Genomic DNA, 27395 nt, shown 5'->3' with positions numbered 1-27395 from the left:
AAAGTTCTTAACCTTGTGACGTACAGTCTGAAGTTGGGACTGGAGTGTCAGATGGCGTAAGTCAGAGCTGGCCGTAATTTGCGATTTGAAACTGTACAACAACAGTACTGTATATCCAATCTGTCATGACACACCAAAAACGGTTAGCAGCATTAATGAGTAACAACAACAAAACAATTGTTATACAAAAGAGACTGACTAAATGGCACTAGGAATTACACAGCACGAGAAAGATAGACATTTAAACAAACAATTTCACTGACCAAGCACAGAATTCATAGGTCATAGATGGAAATATATCCTCATTTTGAGGTATCTTCATATGACACAACCGACTTCCCTTTAACAAACTTGCTTTCAGTCAATAACGCAAGATGTACTTCCTGAAAGAGTCACTATTTGTTTTTTACTTATTTTTAAATTGTATCAGCTTGCCACATTCCTGTCCCTTACATATTCAAGGTTAAGTGTTTCTTAAAGACCCAATATTCAAGAAGCCAGCATAATCAGTGGACAACAATCCTTTCAAGCCGTTTGCAGAGCTTGTTTGTGAAGCTAACTGGCTAATAACTGTCTACGGTTGTTGGATTTCAGCCCAGTTTAATGACTGGAATGATGATACTACCTTGTCACTGCAATTCCCGGACACAAAGGTGTTCAAGCAAGAGCCAATGCATCCATATAGAGATGATCCTGAAGGAAGACACCCTGTACAGTTATGGATCTTGACTCACACCTTGGAAGAAGAGGCATACCTTCCATGGAAGGAGACGCAGTACTCCCAACAATTATTAATGGTGTTTTTAATTAAATAGCAAGCCTTAGCAGAAAGTCACTTAGAAGTGATAAGGTTGGTCTGCGAAGGACATTGCAGGAAAAGTTGCAAGGCTCTTTGGTGATTCTGAACAGCTACTGCAGTGTCTTTGGTCTAGCATGGCACCAGCTGGTGATGGTGGGGATCTGTAGAAAGGGGAATAGCAGTTCCAGAGGCATGGGTAATTGGATCAGAGGTGCCTTGTACAACCTCATCAATGTAACCTCACTGACAGGGGGTGAAAGTACAAGAAAGGCATGCAACATGCAATCTGTCAGGAAGGGGATGAAGGTCACAACAAAGACATGCTATCCGACAGGGAACGGGAACGTAATAGCAAAGGCGTATAACTGCAAGTTGGCTTTTCAAAGCACCTAACATGGTAGCCAGTCCATCTGGCGGTGCAAGAAAGCAACAGGATCAACAGAAAGCGGTCACTGTTCATGTAGTGACTAATGTAGTGAAGCCACAAGATTCGGGGAAGAGATCATTAGGTCAGTAACTGGTAGGGTGTCATAGACAGCATTGAAGTGTGTAGGAATACTATCTTTCAGAAGAGACGGATCATTGTCAGTAAGAAGCTGGTCAATTAGAAGGTCTCTAACTGGTGGTGCAGTACTTCCCCAAAGGGAGTTGTGCACATTGAAGTCCACGAATAGGTGATAAGGGAGGAGGGAGGCGAAGTTGTTGGGTTAAGGTGGTCAACTCAATGTAAGTGGCCAGCCCAGAGGTAAACAACCACTGCACTGCTAATGATGACCACTGAGGTCAACTGCACCTGCACCAAGCTGTTTCCAATGTGATATGAAGGGGAATCCATTCACAAACTAAATCAATATGAAATAATGCGCAGACTGCCCTCCTGGGGCCAGCATGGTTCCAACAGAATGCATGATAGCTATGGAGTGTTGGGGAACGGTCATCAGTGAAGCATGCTTCTTGCATAGCAACACAATTTGCAAAAGATAAGGAAATAATGAATAGGAAAATAGGAATGCGGGTAAGCTACTACAAACAGCATAGTGAACGCATTATTGTGGCCAAGATAGATACGAAGCCCACGCCTACTACAGTAGTACAAGTTTATATGCCAACTAGCTCTGCAGATGACGAAGAAATTGAAGAAATGTATGATGAAATAAAAGAAATTATTCAGATTGTGAAGGGAGACGAAAATTTAATAGTCATGGGTGACTGGAATTCGAGTGTAGGAAATGGGAGAGAAGGAAACATAGTAGGTGAATATGGATTGGGGGACAGAAATGAAAGAGGAAGCCGCCTGGTCGAATTTTGCACAGAGCACAACATAATCATAACTAACACTTGGTTTAAGAATCATGAAAGAAGGTTGTATACATGGAAGAACCCTGGAGATACTAAAAGGTATCAGATAGATTATATAATGGTAAGACAGAGATTTAGGAACCAGGTTTTAAATTGTAAGACATTTCCAGGGGCAGATGTGGACTCTGACCACAATCTATTGGTTATGACCTGTAGATTAAAACTGAAGAAACTGCAAAAAGGTGGGAATTTAAGGAGATGGGACCTGGATAAACTAAAAGAACCAGAGGTTGTACAGAGATTCAGGGAGAGCTTAAGGGAGCAATTGACAGGGATGGGGGAAATAAATACAGTAGAAGAAGAATGGGTAGCTTTGAGGGATGAAGTAGTGAAGGCAGCAGAGGATCAAGTAGGTAAAAAGACGAGGGCTAGTAGAAATCCTTGGGTAACAGAAGAAATATTGAATTTACTTGATGAAAGGAGAAAATATAAAAATGCAATAAGTGAAACAGGCAAAAAGGAATACAAACGTCTCAAAAATGAGATCGACAGGAAGTGCAAAATGGCTAAGCAGGGATGGCTAGAGGACAAATGTAAGGATGTAGAGGCCTATCTCACTAGGGGTAAGATAGATACCGCCTATAGGAAAATTAAAGAGACCTTTGGAGATAAGAGAACGACTTGTATGAATATCAAGAGCTCAGATGGAAACCCAGTTCTAAGCAAAGAAGGGAAAGCAGAAAGGTGGAAGGAGTATATAGATGGTCTATAAAGGGCGATGTACTTGAGGACAATATTATGGAAATGGAAGAGGATGTAGATGAAGATGAAATGGGAGATATGATACTGCGTGAAGAGTTTGACAGAGCACTGAAAGACCTGAGTCGAAACAAGGCCCCCGGAGTAGACAATATTCCATTGGAACTACTGACGGCCGTGGGAGAGCCAGTCCTGACAAAACTCTACCATCTGGTGAGCAAGATGTATGAAACAGGCGAAATACCCTCAGACTTCAAGAAGAATATAATAATTCCAATCCCAAAGAAAGCAGGTGTTGACAGATGTGAAAATTACCGAACTATCAGCTTAAAAAGTCACAGCTGCAAAATACTAACACGAATTCTTTACAGACGAATGGAAAAACTAGTAGAAGCCAACCTCGGGGAAGATCAGTTTGGATTCCGTAGAAACACTGGAACACGTGAGGCAATACTGACCTTACGACTTATCTTAGAAGAAAGATTAAGGAAAGGCAAACCTACGTTTCTACCCTTTGTAGACTTAGAGAAAGCTTTTGACAATGTTGACTGGAATACTCTCTTTAAAATTCTAAAGGTGGCAGGGGTAAAATACAGGGAGCGAAAGGCTATTTACAATTTGTACAGAAACCAGATGGCAGTTATAAGAGTCGAGGGACATGAAAGGGAAGCAGTGGTTGGGAAGGGAGTAAGACAGGGTTGTAGCCTCTCCCCGATGTTGTTCAATCTGTATATTGAACAAGCAGTAAAGGAAACAAAAGAAAAATTCGGAGTAGGTATTAAAATTCATGGAGAAGAAATAAAAACTTTGAGGTTCGCCGATGACATTGTAATTCTGTCAGAGACAGCAAAGGACTTGGAAGAGCAGTTGAATGGAATGGACAGTGTCTTGAAAGGAGGATATAAGATGAACATCAACAAAAGCAAAACAAGGATAATGGAATGTAGTCTAATTAAGTCGGGTGATGCTGAGGGAATTAGATTAGGAAATGAGGCACTTAAAGTAGTAAAGGAGTTTTGCTATTTGGGGAGCAAAATAACTGATGATGGTCGAAGTAGAGAGGATATAAAATGTAGGCTGGCAATGGCAAGGAAAGCGTTTCTGAAGAAGAGAAATTTCTTAACATCCAGTATTGATTTAAGTGTCAGGAAGTCATTTCTGAAAGTATTCGTATGGAGTGTAGCCATGTATGGAAGTGAAACATGGACGATAAATAGTTTGGACAAGAAGAGAATAGAAGCTTTCGAAATGTGGTGCTACAGAAGAATGCTGAAGATTAGATGGGTAGATCACATAACTAATGAGGAAGTATTGAATAGGATTGGGGAGAAGAGAAGTTTGTGGCACAACTTGACCAGAAGAAGGGATCGGTTGGTAGGACATGTTCTGAGGCATCAAGGGATCACCAATTTAGTATTGGAGGGCAGCGTGGAGGGTAAAAATCGTAGAGGGAGACCAAGAGATGAATACACTAAGCAGATTCAGAAGGATGTAGGTTGCAGTAGGTACTGGGAGATGAAAAAGCTTGCACAGGATAGAGTAGCATGGAGAGCTGCATCAAACCAGTCTCAGGACTGAAGACCACAACAACAACAACAAGGAAATAAGGTGATGTAGTTTTCGCAGGTGACAGTAATATCATTCAGTTTCACTAAATGATCACATTACAGGTGTCCAGCTTAGGTGTGAAGGAGCCAGGAGTGTTCATGTCACAGGATCACTGCCTGTCACCAATGTGAATGGAGCCACATCAATGGGCTTCGGTTCATCAGTTCAGAGTCCAACTACATGGGGGAATCTGGCACCTCTGGGGTAAAAGGAGTAGCTCCTCCTGCTCCTGCTCCTCCTCCTCCTCCTGCTCCTCCTCCTCCTCCTGCTCCTCCTCCTCCTCCTGCTCCTCCTCCTCCTCCTCCTCCTCCTCCTCTCCTCCCCCCCTTCCATCCCTCCCCATAGCCTTTGGCAGCTGAGAGTCTTCCAAGGGCCTATTCACAACATGGGGATGGATGAGGAGAGGCCAGCCTTTTGACCCAAAGGCCACAATTCCTTCAGCCATTGGCTGGTGTCAGATGTTCCCGAAGAAGATGGTACCACAGGAACTACAAGAGAGGAAGAAAGTTTCACATCACACCTGTACACCATGACTAACTTTTTCTGAAAGGACATTTCCCTCAAAAACTACGATAAATGCACCTCTAACTATTTAATTGTCCTTGGAAGCTTTTTGGGAGCATTTGACAAAATGTACACCTCATCGCTTGAGATTAACCCATAGCTCCTTGTCTGGAGTGTAAGGTCTCTGTGGAAGATCATTCCTTGGACCATATTCAAAGGTTCTTGTGGGGCAATGGTCACTAGTAAGTTGCTAAGACAATCACATACCTGAGGTGCTGTAGATTTTGCAGGAAAACAGGCTTTAGTCAATAGCAATCCATTGTGCATTTTTACCAAATGCTTAACTTCTCCAACATTATTTTCAATATGTTTCATAAAAAATTGTAAAAAAGTATCCCCATCATCAGATCAAATATATCCAAAGCACTGGATAAATTGTTTTGCACTCAAATGCCTGGCTTGTCCCTCTTTCCATGGAGTAGTCAGGGTAGGGAATGCCGTGCAGTTACAAGTGTCCATATCGAAATGCTTAGACCTTTCTGACAAAAGGGCTAGGTCAGAATGACCCACGTATTGGTGTAATCTGATACATTTCACATGCAAAACAGTGGCCCCGATGCCAGCTACTCGTCACAGGGAACACCCATCCACAGCAAAGGACATCTGGTAAGATGGTCATTGACAGAAGTCCTAATGCCACAGGAAGAAAGGGATCTGCTTCTGCCACAAGTTTCCCCAAGTGAAATTCCCTGATATTTCCCTGATTTGAAGAGTCTTTTTCCGGCTGCAGTGATGTCGGAGATTTGATGTTTTACTGGATTCCTGATATTTATGGCACACTCGTGAAATGGTCATATGGGAAAATATCCACTTCATCGCTACCTCAGAGACGCTGCATCCCGCTGCTTGTGGGCTGACTGCAACACCACATTCAAACCCACTTAAATCTTGATAATGTGCCATTATAGCAGCAGTAACCGATCTAACAACTGACTTTTTGTCTTATATGGGCAGCACTGTATTCTGCCTGCTTACATATCTTGGTATGTGAATACGCATGCCTACACCAGTTTCTATGGCGCTTCAGTGTATGTTTCATTAAGACCACTGATTATGTTTTATTTCAATAAAGTGAAACATTTGGTAACAAAAATATGCTTTTCCTTGGAGTCACAAGACAGATTTAAAATTACCTTCACTGGTTTCAGAAATAACCTCAGCAAAAAGTAGGCCTCTTTAAAGAAATGTATAATGCAGGGAAGAGTTGTGTAAACCAACACTATAGGTGATAAGACAGTAAAATGATTCTACTATGTTCGTTATTGTCGGTTATTACTCACTGTGTTGCGTCTATTATTTTACAGGTATTGTGTATATTCTTGAGCTCTCTATTTAACTATTCTTTCTGTTCCTCATTTGAGTTACATCTTCCCTTCCCACTCATAATTCAACTCTCTGATATCTATGTGTTTTAGGTCTCTGTAAAATACAATGCCCTTAATAGATGAGACTTTATTAAAATTCCATGGCTACTGAATGTTCTCACAATAGCTGTGTGTTCTGACAGTTGGCTGCTGTCTCTATTAGCAGTGTGCAGTTGCTCAGATACTTGACAAATTTTGGAGTGCTCACTCTGCAATGGAAACCTTTTTGTACACTAAATGAAGACACATTTACAAATGATTTTTTCATCTTTTAATAAGCAAGAATATCTTATCAGAAACAATATCTTTTGTTACAATTTTGAACCCCTTTCTGAACTGAAGCTCTCTGCAGACTACCTAAAGTCCTCTTAGTTGAGGGGAGTTGTTGCTTCCATGTTACACCAATCCCATTGGGACTGTTATTTGAAGAATCAGAAAAAACTGTATACCCACAAATAGCTTGGAAAGTAAAGATCAATCCACACAATAACCCATATTGTCTGTAAAGCCTAAGGCACTGAAATGTGATAAGTGATCTGGAGGATGCCCGACTGTTTTGCTCAGTTGCCACTGATTTATGCCCGGAGTAGACAGTACTCAACAGGCCACATCTCAGGAATCCCAGGTTTTCAAACGCAGCCCCACCGACACTGGTTTTGTTACATATTTATCTATCATTGAAATTACAGAGCAGTGCATAAAAATCAGTTAAGCGATACAACCAGAAAATGAAAAGTTTCCCTATGTAGTGACTTTCCCATGTACTGAGTAAAACACTCATCTGCAGCCTTTACAGACCTGTATAAAGTAAACATCGAACCAGCAACTAACATCAGTGATTCCTGGAAGTGTGTACAAGAGCTCCTTCACATTAGATGCTTCTCTGCTAATGTATTTCTTGTAAAACTTCACATTTGTCATAGCTATCCTTCATGCTGATATCTAAATGAGTCAGAGGAAGTCATGAACCATGTCTCCAACTTTTGCCACAGATTTATTAAGTCCATACTCAGTGAATACCGACTTTGTTACTTTGAAATACTTCTGTAGCAGTTACACTATCAATAAAACTTTTGCATCAACCTCAATTCCTCTAGGCCTTGCAGTAAGTTGTTTCTTTTTTTAGGGAAAGACATGTTCAGCCTGAACAGTATATTACAACTGCATGGAACAGTGGTTTCAGGATTTCAACAACTTATAAGTGCAGTTAAATACACAGACAGGTTGGTTGGTTGGTTTAAGGGGAGAGAGAGAGAGAGAGAGAGAGAGAGAGAGAGAGAGAGAGAGAGAGAGAGAGTGTGTGTGTGTGTGTGTGGGGGGGGGGGGGGGGGGGACCAAACTGCTTGGTCATTGGTCTCTTGTTCCTATAAAACAAGTCCACGAGGGAAAGAATAAAACAAATGAGACTTACTGCAGAAAACCAGGAGAAAAGAAAAACCACAACAATAACAGAAGGGCAACAAACACTACAAGGGACAAAATAAGAAAAGAAAACCACAAATAAGAAAAGAAAACCACAAATAAGAAAAGAAAACCACAAATAAGAAAAGAAAACCACAAATAAGAAAAGAAAACCACAAATAAGAAAAGAAAACCACAGAGAGACTTAAGAAACAGGTAGAAGATATTAACACCTGACAGCAGATGACCACGGCTGGATGACAAAGAGAATAAAAGATAAAGGATAAGCCAACCACTCGGCAACACATTAAAACCTCCAGCCCAAAATCACTATGGCAGAGAACACAGAATGACAAACGACATGCACTAAAACTTGCATAGAAAGATAACCACCAACAGCCCCCCCACCCCCCTCCCCCTCCCATATAAAACGTAAAACTAAATCAGCCGATGAGGTGTTGTCAGCTAAAATTAAAAGCAATGAGTCCAATAACTAAAGGTTATGACACAGAGCAGCCAAAGTAGGACAGTGCAACAGAATGTGGGCCACCGGCAACTGGCCGCCACACCGACACTGAGGTGCTTCTTCATGGTGCAGGAGATAGCCATGGGTCACCAAAGCAGGGGCCTATGCAGAGCTGGCAGCGAACCCCACAGTTTTTTTTTTTTTTTTTGTTGGGTTTAAGGGCGCTCAACTGCTGAGGTCATTAGCGCCCAGTCACTGTTGTTAGAGCACATGGAATCCGGTAAAACTCAAGGGGATGGGGGGGACACCAGAAGGACCTGACAAAGATGCAGATAAAATAAGTAAAAAGGTTAAATGTCTTTGGACAAGCCAGTTAAAGTTATAAAACGCAGAATACGAGCAGCTGCTCGAGCGTCATCAGTTAAAACATCCGGTAAAGTAGATGGCAGGGACAGGACAACACGAAATTGACTAAAACGGGGACACGACAATAAAACATGGCGCACTGTTAATGCCTGACCACAAGGGCACTGCGGGGCTGGGTCACCGGAGAGCAGGTAGCGGTGGCTAAACCGGCAATGCCCAATCCGAAACCTGGTCAGGAGGATCTCCTCGCGCCGAGATGGTCGGGAGGATGTTGTCCAAGCAGTTGGGAGCGGTTTTACTGCCCGGAGCTTGTTTCCTTGGAGGGATGACCAAGCATCCCACCACAACGACACAAGCCTCTTACATACATCCCCACGAACGTCAGATGACGGGACACAATGGGAGGCTGGCCGAGGCAGGAGGACTGCAGCCTTGGCTGCAGCATCCACAGCCTCATTCCCAGGCACTCCTACATGTCTGGGAACCCACAGAAAGCTGACAGAACCACCACTATCAGCGAAAGAATGGAGGGACTGCTGTATCCGTTGAATCAAGGGATGGACCGGATAGGGAGCTCCAAGGCTCTGAAGAGCACTAAGTGAGTCAGAGCAGAGTACATACGATGAATGGCGGTGGCGGCGGGCATACTGAATGGCCTGATGGAGAGCAAAAAGCTCGGCCGTAAAGCTGGAACATTGGTCGAGGAGCCGGTATTTAAAGGCGGCGGCCCCGACGACAAAGGCACAGCCGACACCATCGTCAGTTTTGGAGCCATCGGTGTAAATAAAGGTGTGACCGGCAAGTCGAGCACGAAGTTCGACAAACTGTGAGCAATACACTGCAGCCGGAGTACCCTCCTTCGGGAGTGAGCTGAGGTCGAGATAAATATGAACCGGAGCCTGGTGGTGTCGGGCTCTCACCCTCTCTGAAGGTGGTAGGGAGGGCAAAATCCAATTGTCGAAGCAGGCGACGGAAGCGGACTCCGGGGGGGCAGCAGGGCAGACACATACAACCCGTACTGACGGTCAAGAGAATCGGCGAAGAAGGACTTGTAAGAGGGGTGGTCGGGCATAGACAACAGCCGGCAGGCATACCGACACAGCAGTACGTCGCGCCGGTAGGTCAATGGTAACTCGGCAGCTTCAGCATAAAGACTCTCGACAGGACTAGTGCAGAAGGCTCCGGTCGCAAGACGTATCCCCCGATGGTGGATGGAGTTGAGCCGGCGTAAGAGGGATGGCCGAGCGGACGAGTAGACGAAGCTCCCATAATCCAGCTTCGATCGGACTATGGACCGATACAAGCGAAGCAGGACAGTGCGATCCGCTCCCAAAGATGAACCGCTAAGAACTCTGAGGACATTAAGGGAACGTGTACAACGGGCCGCCAAATAAGAGACATGTGGAGACCAACACAGTTTCCTGTCCAACGTGAGCCCTAGAAACTTAGTTGTGTCCACGAATGGGAGAACAACGGGACCGAGATGTAAGGATGGCGGAAGGAACGCTTTATGTCGCCAAAAGTTGATACAAACCGTCTTCTCTTCAGAGAACCGGAAGCCATTTGCCACGCTCCATGAGTAGAGGCTGTCTAGACAACGCTGAAGGCAGCGCTCCAGGAGGCATGTTCTCTGGGCACTGCAGTAGATCGCGAAGTCATCGACAAAGAGGGAGACGGAGACATGAGGTGGAATGCAATCCATAATTGGATTGATCGCAATGGCAAAAAAGGCTACGCTCAAGACGGAGCCCTGAGGCACTCCGTTCTCCTGGAGGAAGACGTCGGACAATACGGAACCCACACGTACCCTAAACTTTCGATCCGTTAAAAAGGAATCAATAAAAAGGGGCAGGCTACCGCGTAGGCCCCACCTGTGCATAGTGCGGAGGATACCTCCTCTCCAACAGGTATCATAAGCCTTCTCCAAGTCGAAGAAAACGGCTACCGTTTGGCGCCTTCGCAAAAAGTTGTTCATGATGAATGTCGACAAGGTCACAAGGTGGTCAACAGCGGAGCGGCGGCGACGAAAGCCGCATTGGACATTAGTAAGTAGCCGTCGAGATTCAAGAACCCAGACTAACCGAGCATTAACCATGCGCTCCATCACCTTACAGACACAGCTTGTAAGAGAAATGGGGCGGTAACTAGAAGGAAGGTGTCTATCCTTCCCGGGCTTGGGTATAGGAACAACAACGGCGTCAGGCCAACGCATGGGGACTTTACCTTTGGTCCAGACGCGATTGTAGGTACAAAGAAGGAAGCTTTTGCTCGCCGCAGAAAGGTGTGCCAGCATCTGAACGTGAATGGCATCTGGCCCCGGAGCAGAGGACCGGGACAGTGCAAGCGCACGTTCGAGTTCCCGCATAGTAAAGGGGGCATTATAAGTTTCCAGATTCAGCGAGTGGAAGGAAGGTCGCCGAGCCTCTTCTGCCTCTTTCCTGGGAAGGAAGGCAGGATGGTAATGGGTGGAGCTTGAAACCTCCGCGAAAAAGCGGCCAAAGGCGTTGGAGACAGCCACAGGATCAACAAGGACCTCATTACTTGAGGTCAGGCCAGGTACCGAGGAGTGGGCCTTAATGCCCGACAGCCGGCGCAGGCTACCCCAAACGACGGAAGAGGGAGTAAAACTGTTAAAGGAGCTGGTGAAGGAGGCCCAACAAGCTTTTTTGCTGTCTTTGATGACTCTACGGCATTGCGCTCGGAGTCGTTTGTATTCAATACAATTAGCCAACGTAGGATGGCGGTGAAAGGTGCGTAAAGCACGTCGTCGAGCACGGATAGCATCCCTACAAGCCTCGTTCCACCAGGGGACGGAAACGCGACGTGAAGAAGAAGCAGTACGAGGAATGGAACGTTCGGCAGCATTGATGATAACAGCCGTGAGGTATTCGACCTGACTGTCACAACTGGGAAAATCGTGGTCCGGAAAGGTCGCCAGGGAGGAGTAAAGTCCCCAGTCAGCTTTCAGTATGTTCCAGCTCGAAGGACGTGGGGATGGGGTGTGGTGCAGGAGACGAACGACACAGGGGAAGTGGTCGCTCGAATAGGTGTCAGAAAGGACATACCACTCGAACCGACGGGCAAGAGTGGTAGAACAGATCGAGAGGTCCAAGTGGGAGTAGGTATGAGTAGAGTCCGAGAGGAAAGTCGGGGTGCCGGTATTGAGGCAGACAAGATTGAGATGGTTGAAGACATCCGCCAAGAGTGAGCCTCTTTGACAGGATGCAGGAGAGCCCCAAAGGGGATGATGGGCATTGAAGTCGCCAAACAATAAAAACGGCGGGGGAAGCTGAACGATCAGGTGCATCATGTCAGCCCGACTAACAGCAGATGACAGTGGAGTGTAGATGGTACAAACTGAAAATGTAAAAGCAGAAAGAGTAATGCGGACAGCTATTGCTTGGAGTGGGGTGGTCAATGGGATGGGATGGTAATAGACATCGTCCCGAACGAGCAACATGACCCCACCATGAGCTGGGATACTGTCCACAGGGGTGAGGTCATACCGCTCCGAGGTATAGTGGGTAAAGGCAATACGGTCAGTCGGGCGCAACTTGGTTTCCTGGAGACCAAGGACAAGCGGACAGTGCAGGCAGAGGAGCAGTTGTAATTCCTCCCGATTAGATCGAATACCTCTTATGTTCCAATGAAACAACGCCATCGCTAGTCAAAAAGTTGGTGGAACGAGACAGGGGAAGAGCTGGTCACCTCGACGGCCGCGGAGGGCCAGGTTGCGAGGGAACAACGCTACAACCGACGGGAGGCGGATCCGGTTCCATCGACTCGTCGCCAGCTGCGGCCGCTGTCCCTGGTTGTGTAGGAGGGGCAGCATCATTGGCCAACGAAAGGCCAGCTGAGCGCCTGGCAGCAGAGCGTCCCGGCGAAACTGAGGACGGCCGGGAGCAGCGACTCGCGGATGGAGCGTCAGACGAAACGCGCCGGGGTGGAGAGGGGGATAGAGACTTCTTCTTGGAGGCCTTCTTGGAAGGCCGAGGAGGCACAGGGATGGTGGGCTGGACCCGAAGAAGGTCCTCACGCACGGGGTCCGTTTTGGAACGCCGGACCTCGGAAGCTGGGGTCCGGAACGTTTCCCCGATGGACGCCTGAGAAGAGGATCGCTTCTCAGGTGGCGTGGGGGGAGGAGGAGGAAGGGTGGCCCCTGGGGCAGAGGGGGTGGGGGCCACGGGGGAGGAGGATTTGGAAGGGAGGGATTTGGGAGGCGGAGGCAGAGCCCCCTGATGGGCGGAGGAGGTGGAGGGGGGACAGGATAGGGGTGAGGATACCGCGGAAGGAGTGGACACAACTGAGGCAAACGAAGTGGTCAATGGCACGGGATGGAGGCGGTCATACTTCTTCCTGGCCTCAGAATAAGAGAGCCGATCCAAAGTTTTGATTTCTTGTATCTTCTTCTCCTTCTGATATGCGGGGCAGTCTGAGGATCTAGGCGAGTGGACGCCAGGACAATTAATGCACCGAGGTAGTGGGGTGCATGTATGTTCCTCACGAAGAGGACGTCCACAATCGCCACAAATGGGCTCAGCCTCACACCGTGACGACATGTGCCCAAAGCGCAAACACCTAAAACAGCACATAGGAGGCGGGACGTAAGGTCGCACGTCACACCGGTAGCACATCACCTTTACCTTCTCTGGGAGAACGTCCCCCTCGAAGGCGAGGATAAAGGCCCCGGTGTCGATGCGACGGTCTTTGGGGCCGCGCTGGACTCGCCGGACGAAATGCACGCCTCGGCGCTCCAGGTTGGCCCTGAGCTCCTCATCAGATTGTAGCAGGAGGTCACGATGAATAATAACCCCCTGCGTCCTATGTAGTGCCAGATGTGGGACAATGGATACTGGGATGTCCCCTAGGTGGTCGCACGCCTGGAGCGCCGCCGACTGTGTGGCGGAGGTGGTCTTGATAAGAACGGACCCTGAACGCATCTTGCTGAGAGCCTCGATTTCCCCGAAGATGTCCTCAATGTGCTGAACAAAGAACATGGGCGTGGAGGTGGCGAATGTCCCCCCATCGGTTCGAGAACAGACCAAATAGCGGGGAAGTACTTCGCCCCAAGCCGGCGGGCCTGTCCCTCCTCCCATGGAGTGGCCAAGGGGGAAAGGGCAGGAGAACCAGAACTAGAAACGGTACCTTTTCTTTTGAAAGACTCGGCCGCAGAGCGACCTGATATGTGTTGACGTTTCATCTGCGAAACGTCCGCCCCAATACCACCCACTCCGACCAGGGGCTCTCCCCACGGGCGCCACCCAGCCGCAGCAAGGGCCACCTGGCAGGATGACCATTGCCGGGAGTCCTGATGCCCCAAGGAGACTGGCATCTACTCCTTGGCCGACGTGGGGAGGGTGCAGCTCAGGTATCGGCAGTACGATCCCTGTGTTGTCAGGGGGCTACAACCTAGAGGGTACATGACGACCCCACCACAACGGGCTGGCTACCGTGCTGGATTTCTGGTGCCATGGAAAGTCCATCATGATCGCTGGTGCAGATGGAGATGCACTATGGGCGTAACTTGGACAACCCATCAGGCGTTTAGGCCCAATTTGAGGAATAGTGGGTACGGTTACAACGCCGGTGCAATGCTGAGTGCCAAGTTCTTAGTGCACTTAGGACCAGTGGTACACCACGTAAGGTGTCCTTCCCCAAAAGGCTCGTACTCCTGTAGAATTTTGAAAAATGGAGGTCAAACCCCAAGGGGGACCATCACATGGAAGGCCGAAACGGTTGAAACTCCTTTTAGTCGCCTCGTACGACAGGCAGGAATACCTCGGGCCTATTCTTACCCCGGACCCGCAGGGGGGAACCCCACATTCGTAGTCTCCTTTATAGCACACAGTTTGTTGTGCGTAACAAGGTTATGCTGTTCCATATCTCAAACCCGAAAACCTTGCAGCATAATACTGAGCGCAGGCCAGTTGCAGAGATGCTGATGTCCAGAAGCAGTTTCCAAGTAGCCTGTCAGCAAGTTCATTGCCGAAGTGTCCGATGTGTCCTGGGGTCCAGACAAACACCACTAAAAAACCAGACCATTCCAGTGCAGAGACAGACTCCTGAATGCTCACTACCAAAGGATGGCAATGGTAGCACTGATCAATAGCTTGTAAGCCACTCAAGGAGTCACTACAGACAAGAACAGACTCACCAGAGCACGAACACATATGCTCCAGAGCACGAAGTATGGCCACCAGCTCTGCAGTAATAACACTGCAGCCATCCGGCAAGTAATGCTGTTCAATATGTCCGGCATGAGCACAGGCAAAGCCAATGTGACCATCAGCCATCAAGCTGTTGAGGTAAACTACTTCAGAGCCCCAGGATGTGTCAAGAATCAAGAGAAAGTGAAATGGAGAGCCTCGGGAGGAACTGAGTCCTTAGGGACATGCGAAAGGTCCAGACTAAGCTGCAGCCTAGGTATACACCATGGAGATATATATATATGAATGGACCTGGAGGAGAGGCTGTGAAGAAAAGGGCTCGGTCACACAGAAGGGGCTGAACATGAATTGCCATCATAATCTTAATCCTTGAACTGGGTCGCCGATGCAGCACATGAACCGCCGTGGTTGGGTAAAGGAGATGATAACTTGGATGCCCCAGGGAGATATGAATGTGTGTGACATAACTGGCGAGCAGTTGTCAGCGTCCGATCTGCAAAGGAGGGACCCCACCCCAGCCTCCACCAGTATGCAGATCACTGGACTCGTCCTAAAAGCTAGTCAAACTCCACAATGGTGCACTGGGTCTAGTAACTGAAACACTGAGGGTGCCATCAAACCATAAACTAGACTCCCATAGTAAAGGTGGGATTGAACAAGGGCTTTGTACAGCTGCAGCAGTGCAGAGCAATCTGCACCCCAGTTGGAGTTGCTCAGGCAACGGAGGCCATTGAGGTGCCTTTTTTTTACGTTATGGTTTTAGGGCGCAGAACTGCTACGGTCATTAGCGCCCGGTCTGTGACGCAGGAAAAGGTAAAAAGACGAAACTGGAAACCAGCAGCAAGGGCAACAAAACTAAAAAAATTGGAGAAACTAAAAACAGAAGGAAAGCTTTAAAAAACCACTATAGAAGGGGGCTGGTTGTCCCCGAAAAGAGCTTCTAATGACTGACATCTCACTGGCACTAATAAACTCGAGAACGCTATCGGCTGAGCGCGTGTCATCTGCTAAAATGGAAGATAGATCAGGCGACAGCTGTAGACAGGCGCGTAAAGGAGCAAAATAGGGGAACTCAAGTAAAAGCCGTCTTACCGTCCACAGCTGAGAGCAGTGGGGACAGAGTGGGGGAGGATCGCCACTTAAAAGATGTCGATGGCTAAAAAGACAGTGCCCTATCCGGAGTCTAGTTAAAATTACCTCCTCCCGACGACGCGTTCGGGGGGACGAGGTCTGAGCACAGGGAAGAGCTTTCACGTCCCACAATTTACTATTGGGAAGTGTCGACCAATGTGCGTGCTATAAAAGAGCAACAAGACGACATAAAACACTCCGTAGATCAACGAAGGGAATCATGCAAATAGCTGGCTGAAGAAGAGAGACTGCCGCCTTGGCTGCTATATCGGTCGCCTCATTCCCACAGATACCAACGTGTCCTGGGATCCAGAGGAACGCCACAGACGCCCCCCAAGTGGAGCAAGTGGAGGCAGTCCTGAATCCGGTGGACCAGAGGGTGGACAGGGTAGACAGCTTGGAGACTGAGGAGAGAGCTGAGAGAATCTGAACAGGTAACATACTGTATCCGCTGATGGCAACGGATGTATTGGACAGCCTAGAGAACAGCGTAAAGCTCCGCAGTATAAACCAAACATTGGTCGGGAAGCCAAAATCGATTTGGGGTGTTGCCAACAATATAGGCACTCCCAACACCTAACGATGTTTTTGAGCCATCAGTGTAAATAAATGTGGCATCCTTCATTTGTGCGCATAGAGCAGCAAATGCCCGACGATAAACAAGTGAAGGGGTACCATCTTTGGGAAACTGACGAAGGTCACTGAGCAGGCAGGTCCGGGGACGGAGCCGAGGCGGTGCTGTACCCCAAGTTGTCAAGAAAGTTTTAGAAAAGCGGAAGGAAAGAGAATGGAGCATTTGACGGAAGCGGACTCCCGGTGGTAGTAGGGAGGATGGGTGGCCTGCATACCCTAAATCCAAGGAGGCGTCAAAAAAAAAATGTCATGGGCCGGATTTGCAGGCATGGAAGACAGATAGCTAGCAAACGACTCAGAAGGACAGCTCGCCGATTGGACAGCAGAGGTTCAGCAGTCTCAGCATAAAGGCTTTTCACAGGGCTGGTGTAAAAAGCTCCAGACACTAAACGTAATCCATGGTGGTGGATAGAGTCGAGACAACGAAGAATACACGGCCGAGCAGAGGAGTAAAAGGAGTAAACTATGCTTCCATAGTCCAATTTCGATCGCACTAAGGCGACGTCCGAAAACGGAAGGTTGACAGGTCCTAGATGTAAGGAAGGTGGAAGAAACTCCGTACGACACCAAAAATTAACACACACAGTCTTACTGGGAGAAAAGCGGAAGCCAGTTTTGATGCTCCAAGAGTGGAGGCGATCGAGACATCCTTGAAGACGTCGTTCAAGAAGGCTGGTCGGTTGAGAGCTGTAGAAGATCGCAAAATCATCCACAAAGAGGGGGCCCGAGACATCAGGAAGGAGACAATCCATAATGGGATTTATGGCAATGGCAAACAGTACAACACTTAACACAGAGCCCTGGGGTACCCCGTTTTCTTGGGAGAAAGTACGGGAGAGAGTAGTGTTCACCCGCACTCTAAATGTGCGCTCTGCCATAAATTCGCGAAGAAAAAGGGGCAGCCGACCTCGAAAGCCCCAAGAGAACAGTGTGCGGAGGATGCCTGTCCTCCAACAGGTATCGTATGCTCTCTCCAGATCAAAAGATATTGCTACTGTTTGGCGTTTCTGGAGAAAATTGTTCATGATATAAGTGGAGAGGGCAACAACATGGTCAACTGCAGAACGATGCTTTCGGAAACCGCATTGGGCAGGTGTTAAAAGACTGCAGGACTCCAGCCACCAAGCTAAATGGCAATTCACCATACGCTCCATAACCTTACATACACTACTCGTGAGAGAAATGGGGCGATAGCTAGAGGGGAGATGTTTGTCCTTTCCAGGTTTCGGAACAGGGACGACGATAGCTTCCCGCCATCGTCTGGGGAAAGTACTGTCGATCCACATTCGATTATAAAGGCGAAGGAGGTAACGCAGACTATTGTATTATAAATGCAGCAACATTTGGATGTGGATACCATCCGGTCCCGGGGCAGAATAGCGAGAAGAAGAAAATGCATGTTGGAGTTCCAGCATGGAGAAAACAGTGTTGTAGCTTTCGCGATTTTGAGAGGAGAAGGCAAGAGGTTGCATTTCCGCAGCGCGTTTCTTCGGGAGAAACGCTGGCGGGTAATTTGAAGAACTCGAAATCTCAGCAAAGTGTTGACCCAATGAGTTAGAAATTGCGATGGGGTCGACTAATGTATCATGCGCGACAGTGAGCCCAGAGACCGGGGAGAAACTAGGCGCGCCAGATAACCGTCGAATCTGATTCCAAACTTCCGAGGAGGGAGTGAAGGTGTTAAATGAGCTAGTAAAGAAGTCCCAGCTTGACTTGCTATCGCGGATGACGCGACGGCATCGCACACAGAACTGCTTATAGCGGATACAGTTGGCCAATGTAGGATGGTGTCTGGAAACGCTAAGAGCACGCCGCCGCTCACGTATTGCGTCACGGCATGCCTCGTTCCACCAAGGAACTGGGGGGCGCCGGGGCAATTCGGAGGTGCGAGGTATTGAACGTTCCGCAGCTGAAAGAATAATGTCTGTAATATGAGTGACCTCATCGTCGACGCTATGAAAGTGACGGTCATCAAATGTCGCTAGAGACGAAAAAAGTGTCCAATCGGCTTGGGCAAACGTCCAGTGTCGCGGGCGCATATATGACAGGTGTGGCTGCAATCGAAGGACACATGGAAAGTGGTCACCCGAGTGTGTATCAGCAAGGGCGAACGATTCGAAGTGGCGAGCTAGCGGAACAGTACCGACCGAAAGTTCCAAATGAGAGAAATTTGTCGTGGAGGCAGACAAAAATGTAGGGTCCCCAGTGTTGAGGCAGAAAAGATCCGCTTGGTGGAAGACGTCTATCAATAGACGTGGACAAGGATTTGGAGATCCCCAAAGCGGGTGGTGAGCATTGAAGTCCCCAACCAGCAAATACGGGGGTGGAAGCTGACCAAGAAGATGAAGGAGATCAGCTCGTGCCATTGGTGTGGACGATGGAATGTATACAGTACAAAGAGAGAAGGTGTATCCAGAAAGGGAAAGACGGACAGCGACAGCTTGGAAGGAAGTGTTTAAGGTTGGTTGGTTGGTTTGGGGAAGGAGACCTGACAGCGAGGTCATCGGCCTCATCAGATTAGGGAAGGACGGGGAAGGAAGTCGGCCGTGCCCTTTGAAAGGAACCATCCCGGCATTTGCCTGGAGTGATTTAGGGAAATCACTGTGTTTAAGGGGATTGGGTGATAATGGAGAGTATCATGGAGAAGAATCATGAGTCCTCCATGTGCTGGAGTGCCTTCAACAGACGGGAGATCAAATCGGACTGACTGAAAATGGAGGAAAACAAAGCGGTCATGGGGACGCAGCTTTGTTTCCTGAAGACAGAAGATGACTGGCGAGTAGGATTGTAAGAGGATCGACAATTCATCCCGATTGGCTCGAATGCCACATATATTCCAATGGATAATGGACATAGGGTGGACAGAAAATGGAAGAATGTGACCAACGTTGCCCTCAACTCAAAAACAGCGCAGAGCTTGCGACTGACAGCGTGGAACGGCAGTCAGCCGAAGGCAAAAGATCCTGATCCATAGGCTGTTCAGGAGCAGCTCTAGCCACCAGCGATTGGCCGGTTGATCGGCCGCCAGCAGTGAACCTCGGCAACACACAAGACGGCCGAGGGTGGCTACCGCCAGGTGGTGCTGAAGATGAGACACGCCGTGGCGGAGAAGGAGAGGAACTGGGTTTCTTATTAGCCTTCTCGGAAACAGGATGTTTAGATGAAGGAGGAACTGATGGTTGTGAATTTGGGGTACGTAAAACATCTTCATGTAAAGGCTCTTTTTTGGAAGTCCGAGTGTCTGACTTTTGGGCTCAAGATTTAGCAGAACCCGATGAAGGGTGAGCCTTAGAGTGAGCAGGCGAAAGTCGAAAGTGGGGAGGTTGAACGGGCAATCTTTGCGCTGGCCGATCTGACGACTGTGGCACTAAAGGTGAGATGGCAAGTCTGCATGGCCGCCTCCTTTGTTGGCCGGGGAGAGCAAGGACAGTGCTGTATTTACCTGTCTGAGGCACAGTGGGCTTTCGACTGGCGAATAATTTTCGAGCAGCAAAGGTCGACACCTTTTCCTTCACTCTGATTTCCTGGATGAGCTTTTCGTCTTTAAAAATGGGGCAATCTCGAGAGGAAGCAGAGTGGTCACCCATACAGTTGATGCAACGAGGGGATGAAGGTGGACAAGCACCCTCATGGGCATCCTTGCCACACGTAACACATTTGGCCGGATTGGAACAGGACTGGAACTGCTGACATTGATAGCAACACGTAGGACTTTGGGATGTAAGGGCGAACGGAAATTATCTCATAGCCCGCTTTGATGTTTGATGGGAGTTGAACTCTGTCAAATGTCAATAAGACAGTACAGGTTGGAACGATGTTCGTGTCAACCCTTTTCATGACTCTATGAACAGCCGTTACGCACTGGTCAGACAGGTAGTGTTGAATTTCCTCGTCGGACAATCCGTCGAGGGAGCGTGTATAAATGACCCCACGTGAGGAATTTAAAGTGCGGTGCGCTTCCACCCGGACAGGGAAGGTGTGTAGCAGTGAAGTACGCAGCAATTTTTGGGCCTTGAGGGCACTGACTGTTTCTAACAACAAGGTGCCATTTCGTAACCTGGAACAAGACTTTACAGGACCTGCAACTGCGTCGACACCTTTCTGAATAATGAAAGGGTTGACCGTGGAGAAGTCGTGACCTTCGTCAGACCGAGAAACAACAAGGAACTGTGGCAACGATGGAAGAACTGTCTGTGGCTGGGACTCGGTGAACTTACTCTTGTGAGCAGACATAGTGGAAGGTGAGGGAACCATTGCGGAAGAATCCCCCATGATTACCGGCGTCTCCGATGGCGCGCTCCTCCCTTGTGGGGGCCCTCTCTGAGGGCACTCCCGCCTTAGGTGATTGTTCACACCTCAGGTCACACCTCCCGACAAACGGACGAAGGGACCAATCGGCACTTTCAGAAGGTATCAGCTCGGGTAATCACCCCTCCCTGGGCCTGGCCGTTACCAGGGGGTACGTAAGTGTCCTATCTGTCTACCCGTGGTGGGGAATTATGCGTTACCCCGTCACCGGCTACCCAGGGAAATGCGTGGGTCGGCCTTCTGACACGCACAGGGAGGAAGAGAGTGAAGGGAAAAATAAAGAAAGGGAAAGGAAAGAAGAGGGGTCTCAAACGCCGCAGCAGAGAAAAGGGTAAAGAGGAGAGGTAAGGTAAAGAGGAGGACAAAGGAAGGACGAAGACTTGCAAGCAGAGAAAGCGAAGAATGTGTTACATTTTCGAGCGTCTGTCTCCGGACGTAGGCACAAAAGATACTCCCAGAGGGGGAGAAAGGTAAGAAAAGAGGTAGGGGCGAGAGGGGGGGGGGGGGGGGCAGGCAGAGAGTTGTGACCCCCTGGGGGCGCATTGAGGTGCTGCCAGCGCTTCCACTTCAACTGACGAAGATGAGGAAGCTAAGTCAATCGGGCATTGAAAACCAGTCCTAAGAATCGATATGTCTCCACTACCACGAGTGGATCGCTGTCCCGGTATAGTTCTGGATGTGGATGAATTTTAAGACTCTGACAGAAGTGCATGATGCCGACTACGTGGCTGAAAACTGGAAGCCATGGGCTAGAGCCCATGACTGCACCTTGCGGATGGCACCCTGTAAGCACCGCTCAGCAATTCCAATACAGGAGGAGCAGTACGAAATGCAAAAGTCGTCTGCGTACAGAGAAGGTGAGACGGATGGCTCCGCAGCTGCTGCTAGACCGTTAATGACCCCTAAAAATAGGAAGACACTTAACGCGGAGCCTTGCGGGACCCCATTCTCCTGGATATGGGGGAACTATGGGAGGCAACAACTTGGACACGGAAATTACAGAGCAAGAGGAAGTTTTGGATCAAAATCGGGAGTAGGTTCTGGAGACGCCATTCATGTAATGTGGCTAGGATATGGTATCACGAGGTCATGTCGTAGACACTTCTTAAATCAAGAAAGACGGCAACCAGGTGTTGGCAGTGGGAAAAGGCTGTTCAGATGGCAGACTCAAGGGACAGTAGGTTATCAGTGGTAAAGCAACCCTGGCAAAAACTGCACTGGCACGGAGCCAGTAGGACCCGGGACTCAAGGAGCCAAAACAACCGCCCACTCACCACACATTCTAACAACTTACAAAGAATGTAGATGAGGCTGATGCACCGATAGCTATCCACATCAAGTGGGTTTTTTCCAGGTTTGAGCACTGGAATGACAGTGCTCTCCATCACTGAACTCCAGATGCCCCTGAAGATGAGGATATTTTTCTAGTAGTCCAAAGAAAGATGTTTAATCATCTGAGCATGGATGCCATCTGGCCCAGGGGCAGTGTCGGGACAATGTGTACGGGCGAGGAGGAGCTCCCACTCAGTGAATGGAGCATCATACAGTTCACTGTAGTGTGTAGTGAACGGGAGGAGTTTGCCTTCCATCCGCCCTCGATGGTACGAAAATCGGGGTGGGGGGTAATTCTCCGACGCAGAAGCCTGAGCATAGTGCTCAGCAATTGCGTTTGCATTGGTAGATAACACTCCACTGATATTAATGACAGGGATACCCGTTCAGGTCTGGTACCCAAGGGTGCATCTGATCTTCGTCAGACTTGTGAAGGCGATGTATAGTACCCAATGGTTGACACAAATGTCTCCCAACCATCTTTTTATGAGCTGGCAAACACTGGCATGGAGCCTTTTAAAAGATATTGGGTTCTCCGGTGATGGGTGCCGCTTATGTCGCTTTAAAGCCTGTCTATACTCTTTAATGGCATCAGCGATTTCTGCCGACCACCAAGGCACCGTCTTTCACCGTGGCACAAGGGAACAAGGGATCGCATTTTTCACCACAGAGATGATCATTGTGGTTACTCGCTCAACCACTACATCGATGTCATTGTGTGGGGGAGATTCAATGATGACAGCAGAGTTGAAAGCTTCCCAGTCTGCCTTGTTTAATGCCCATCAGGGTAGGTGTCTTGGGGAATGACGGGGGGTGGGGGGGAGGGGGGGGGGTGACAGGAATATGGTAGGGGGCCCCAGAATTTAAGAAGGAGATGTCGAGTTGAGATAGTAAATTCTTGACAGCCCTACCTAAGCCAGTAATCATGGTGCCACCCTTCATGGGGTTATGGGTCTTAAAATCTCCCAAAAGTAGGAAAGGTTTTGGGAGTTTATTAATCATTGTGACCAATGTGTTCAGGGGTACTGCACCATTTGGAGGAAGATATCTATTGCAGTCAGTTATTTCTTGTGTTGTCCTTATCATCTTATCCTGAGAGCCACTGCTTCGAGAGGAGTTTGAAGGGGCACAGGTTGGCTACTTACAGAGTTCAGGACATGGTTGCATACTCCACCCGACACACTATTGGAGCCACTACAGTTTTTGTAACATTCCCTATAGCTGCGAAGGACAGGGTTCCACATTGCCGAGAACCAGTTTTCCTGGAGGGCAATGCAGAAAGCAAGCGTAAAGCTTGACAGTTGTCATAGCTCAGCCAGGTGGCGGAAAAACCGCCACAGTTCCACTGGAGGATAACACTGTCTTGATGCTGGGAATGTATGAAGCAATCAAGGAGGAAGTTTATACCTCAGGGTCACCTGCTGCCATCGATTGAGTACCTGTGCAAACTATATCCACCATGTCTGAGGGTTTGGCAAGATCTAGGTCCTCGGGGATTGCCAGAATCTCCACCTCATCCTCAAACACACAACTTTTAGGTAGTAGTGGTGTGGGCGCCACCACCAATTATTTTTCCTTGGGGGTCTTCTTCTTCTTCTTCTTCTTATATTTCTCTGACTGGCTGGGTGGGCTTCACTGATTCAGTCTTGGGGACTGAGGAGGATCTTTAAGCCCTACGACCAGTTGTCTGTGGGTGCTTCAGCCACTGTCGTGACCACTTTCCCTCTGGTAAGAACCTGTGAAGGGAGTTACCCAAGGGACCACTTCCTAGCGAGAGCAGCCAAAGAAGACTGGTAAGTGGGGACTGATGTCCCCGATGGTTGGACGGGGGGGGGGGGGGGGGGGGGGGGGGGGGCATTCCTCTCTAAGTAGGCAACACGTTAGCAACAAAGACAGTCTTGCAAGCCTGAGGGCCAACTATAAATGGCTGAACTGATTGGGCTGGAATCGGAGTTGTAGCTGTGGCCTTAGATGCTGTTGTGCGCACAAGATACAGCCTTTCAAATTTTTTCTCAGCCTCAGTGTAGTTCAGTTGATCCAGAGTCCTGTATTCCATGATTTTCCTTTCTTCCTGTAGAATCCTGCAGTCCAGTGAGCAAGGGGAATGTTGCTTGCCGCAGCTGACACATGTGGGAGGTGGAGCACATGGAATATTGGGATGTGATGGATGTCCACAATTGCGACATGTGACACTGGAAGTACAGCGGGAAGACATATGCCCAAACTTCCAGCACTTAAAGCACCACATTGGGAGAGGGATATATGGCTTCACATCACAGCATTATACCATCACCTTGACCTTCTTTGGTAATGTAACACCCTCAAAGGCCATGATGAAGACACCGGTGACCACCTGATTATCCTTTGGATCCACATGGACATGCCAGGCGAAATGAATACCTCGCCACCAAGGTGGCGCACAGCTCGTCATCTGACTGCAAAACAATGTCACTGTGGAATATAATACCTTGGACCATATTTAAGCTCTTATAGGGTGAGATGGAAACACAAATACCCCCAGCTTGTCACAGGTGAGTAATGCCCGTGACTGGGCAGGGATGCTGTTTTTATCAGGACTGACCCAGATCGCAGATTTTAGACAATCCCTCCACCTCCCCAAACTTGTCCTCTAACTGCTCCACAAAATATTAAGGCTTCATCAACATGAAGGATTCCCCATCAACTCTCGTACAAACTAGGTACTGGCGTGAATAAGGTTCGATTACACCTTTAGCCCAGCGCTACTACGTTGGTGTGGTCAGGGAGGGGAATACTTCCTTGCATTAAACTGAGACCTCGAATGCTTAGAGACTGCTTGTGTTTGACCACCAGCAAGTGATGACTGTGTGCTTCATGGCATGTCATCTGCCCTGATGCCACCTACTTTGGCCAGAGGCCCTCCCTACAGGCACCACCCAACCTCAGCAAAGGTCACTTGGCAGGATGGCCATTGCTGAGAGTCCTGATGTTCCAGGTAGACTGGCATCTACTCCTTGGCATTCATGTGGAGTTAACGGTGCAGGCATGAGCAGAGCAATCCCTGTATAGTCAGAAAGCCACAACCAAGAGGGTATATGGCAACTCCACCACAACAGACTGGCTACCATGCCAGATGACACGTGCAAACAAGTCCATCATCATTGCCAGCACAGAAAACGACACCGCACTGTGGATGGAGGAAATGCACCTGGGAAGGTGTCCTCACATAATAGCTGAAGAATGAGCGAAATTGCAGATCTACGACGATGAAGAAGCTAAAGGTCTCAACACACAATAGACTCTATGCAGCACATAAGAAGCCGTTCCCCAATTGGCTCGCTCTTCAGAAAAATTTTTGGAGAATGATGCTCAAACCCTACAGGGGACCATCACAAAAAGGCCGAGATGTTTGAGACTCCTTTTAGTCAACTCTTACGACAGGCAGGAATAACTTGGGCCTATTCTAATCCACGGACCTGCAGGGGGGGACACAGACAGGGAAGATAACTACATGCACTTCATTAAGTAATCATAATTATATTGTATGAATATAATAGAGGGAAACATTCCACGCGGGAAAAATATATCTAAAAACAAAGATGCTGCAACTTACCAAACGAAAGCTTTGGTATGTTGATAGAGACAAAAAATTGACAAACACACACAAAAATTACAAGCTTTCGCAACCCACGGTTGCTTCATCAGGAAAGAGGGAAAGACGAAAGGATGTGGGTTTTAAGGGAGAGGGTAAGGAGTCATTCCAATCCCGGGAGCGGAAAGACTTACCTTAGGGGGAAAAAAGGACAGGTATACACTCGTGTGTGTATAGACACACACACACACACACACACACACACACACACACACACACACACACCTCTCCATCCGCACATATACAGACACAGGCAGACCTGTGTGTGTGTGTGTGTGTGTGTGTGTGTGTGTGTGTGTGTGTGTGTGTGTGTGTGTGTGTGCGCGCAGGTAAGTCTTTCCGCTCCCGGAACTGGAATGACTCCTTACCCTCTCTCTTAAAACCCACATCCTTTCGTCTTTCCCTCTCTCCTGATGAAGCAAACGTGGGTTGCGAAAGCTTGTAATTTGTGTGTGTGTGTGTGTGTGTGTGTGTGTGTGTTTTGTCTCTATCAACATACCAACGCTTTCGTTTGGTAAGTAACAGCATCTTTGTTTTTGGATAGTTACAGCATCTTTGTTTTTGGATAGTTACAGCATCTTTGTTTTTAGACATAATTATACTGCATTTATTTCTTTCACGCAGCTCACAAAACACTTTAGAGATCATCCTACCATTACAATAGTATACCAATTTTAACAAGGGTGTCATTTTCATAAGTTAATCCTCAATGCAAAGAAGTTTCTTCAGATGTGCCATAGGAAAGTGTGTTGGGTCCCTTGCTGTTCATGTTGTATATTAATGACCTTGCAGGCCATAATAACAGTAACCTCATACTTTTTCCAGATGATGAAGTTATACACAACGAAATACTGCCCAAAAGAAGCTGCATAAACATTCGGTCAGATCTTGGTAAGATTTAAAAGTGGTGCTAAGATTGGCAACTTGATTTAAATGTTCATAGATGTAAAATTATGCACTTCATAAAACAAAAAAACATATAATCCTATTAATACAATATCAATGAGACACAGTTCGAATCAGCCAACTCATACAAATACTTGGGTGTAACACTTCATAGGGATACGAAATGGAATGATCACATAGGCTCAGTTGTAAGTGAAGTAGGTGGTAGTTTATCGGTAGGCTACTGGGCAAGTGCAATCAAATTATAAAGGGGACTGCTTACAAATCCCTCATGTGACAGGTTCTGGAATACTGCTAAAGTGTGTGGGACCCATACCAAACAGGACTAAAAGAGGATATTGAACATATAAAGAGAAGGGAAGCACAAATAGTCACAGGTTTGTTTCATCCATGGGAAAGTGTCACAGAGATACTGAAGGAACTGAACTGGCAGACTCTAAGAGAGACGTAAAATATCCCAAAAAATGTTTATTAATAAAGTTTCGAGAACTAGCTTTAAATTATGATGCTAGGAATATACTATAACCCCCTACATATTGCTTACATAGAGACTGTAAGGATAAGGTTAGAATAACTGCTGCATGCACAGAGGCATTCAAACTATCATTCTTCTCGCACTCCTGTGGTTTGCAGAGCATAGGTGTAGATGTAGATCTAAAAC

General features: G+C 47.9%; 1 protein-coding gene across 1 annotated transcript in view; it reads right to left on the bottom strand.

Moving 5' to 3' along the window:
- Positions 1-27395, bottom strand: part of LOC126470044 (nuclear pore complex protein Nup107) — a 260292-nt gene that overhangs the window by 146161 nt on the left and 86736 nt on the right. The window lies entirely within an intron of this gene.

The sequence above is a fragment of the Schistocerca serialis genome, chromosome 1 (genome assembly GCF_023864345.2).
Source record: "Schistocerca serialis cubense isolate TAMUIC-IGC-003099 chromosome 1, iqSchSeri2.2, whole genome shotgun sequence".
NCBI lineage: Eukaryota > Metazoa > Arthropoda > Insecta > Orthoptera > Acrididae > Schistocerca > Schistocerca serialis.
The sequence above is the reverse complement of the archived record's forward strand: the minus strand, read 5'-3'. Positions and strand labels throughout refer to the sequence as shown.